This window comes from Otolemur garnettii, unplaced genomic scaffold, assembly GCF_000181295.1.
Source record: "Otolemur garnettii isolate 467f Iridium unplaced genomic scaffold, OtoGar3 scaffold00181, whole genome shotgun sequence".
Lineage (NCBI taxonomy): Eukaryota > Metazoa > Chordata > Mammalia > Primates > Galagidae > Otolemur > Otolemur garnettii.
This window is the reverse complement of record NW_003852576.1, coordinates 787,798-788,926: the sequence shown is the minus strand read 5'-3', so window position 1 is coordinate 788,926 and position 1,129 is coordinate 787,798.

Here is a 1,129-nt window from a genome sequence, read left to right as displayed (position 1 = left end):
TAATCCTAGCACTTCAGGAGGACAAGGTGGGTGGCCCCCGTTGGGGACTCGAACCCGCCACCTTAGGTGTACGTGGCTGGCGCCTTAGCCAGTTGAGCTATAGGCGCCGAGCCGGATTACTTTCTTTAGATCTTTTGGAATGTACATTTTTCATTTAGCTTTTTACCTATAAATCACTTCCCATTTTGTATTATCTGCAATGTTCATAAGTGTGCTTCCTTTGTGCTCATGTCTTTTATGCTAAGACATTCATAAAAATGTTTATCAGTAAAAAAAAAAACATAGAGGCCTTTGATAGACTGCTAGAAACTTCTATTTTAACCTTTGCATAAATAATCTCAGTTTTCAGGCTGGGCATTTTGGCTCATGCCTATAATCCTAGCACTCTGGGAGGCTGACGCAGGTGAATCACTTGAGTTCAGGAGTTTGAGACTAGCCTGAGCAAGAGCGATAAAACTAGCCGGGTATTGTGCTGGATGTTTGTAGTCCCAGCTACTTGGGAGGCTGAGGCAAAAGGATTGCCTGAACCCAGGAGTTTGTGACCTATGATGCCATGGCACTCTATCAGGGGTGAAAAAGTGAGATTCTGTCTCAAAAAAACAAAAAAAACCCCTCAGCTTCCAATAAACTGTACAATCATCCAACCCTCCTTTTCTTTCTTTCTTTTTTTTTTTTATTGAGACAGAGCCTCAAGCTGTCCCCCTGGGTAGAGTGCCCTGGCATTACAAAGTCTCTGCTGTGTTGCCTGGACTAGAGTACGATGGTATCATCACAGTTTACTACACCCTCAAACTCCTGTGCTCAAGCAATCCTCTTGCCTCAGCCTCCGCAGTAGCTGGCACTACAAATATCTGACCCTGAGCCTGGTGAATTTTCCTAATTTTTCTAGAGACAGGGTCTAGGCGGTGCTGCCCTGTTGCCCAGGCTGCTCTCAAACTCCTGGCCTCAAGCCGTCCTCCCACCAGGGTTTCCCAAAGTGCTAGGCTTTTTTTTTCTTTTTACACAGAGTCTCACTGTGTTGCCCTGGGTAGAGTACCATGGTGTCATAGCTCACAGCAACCTCTTGGGCTCAAGTGATTCTCTTGCTTCAGCCTCCCAAGTAGCTGAGACTACAGGCGCCCGCCACAAC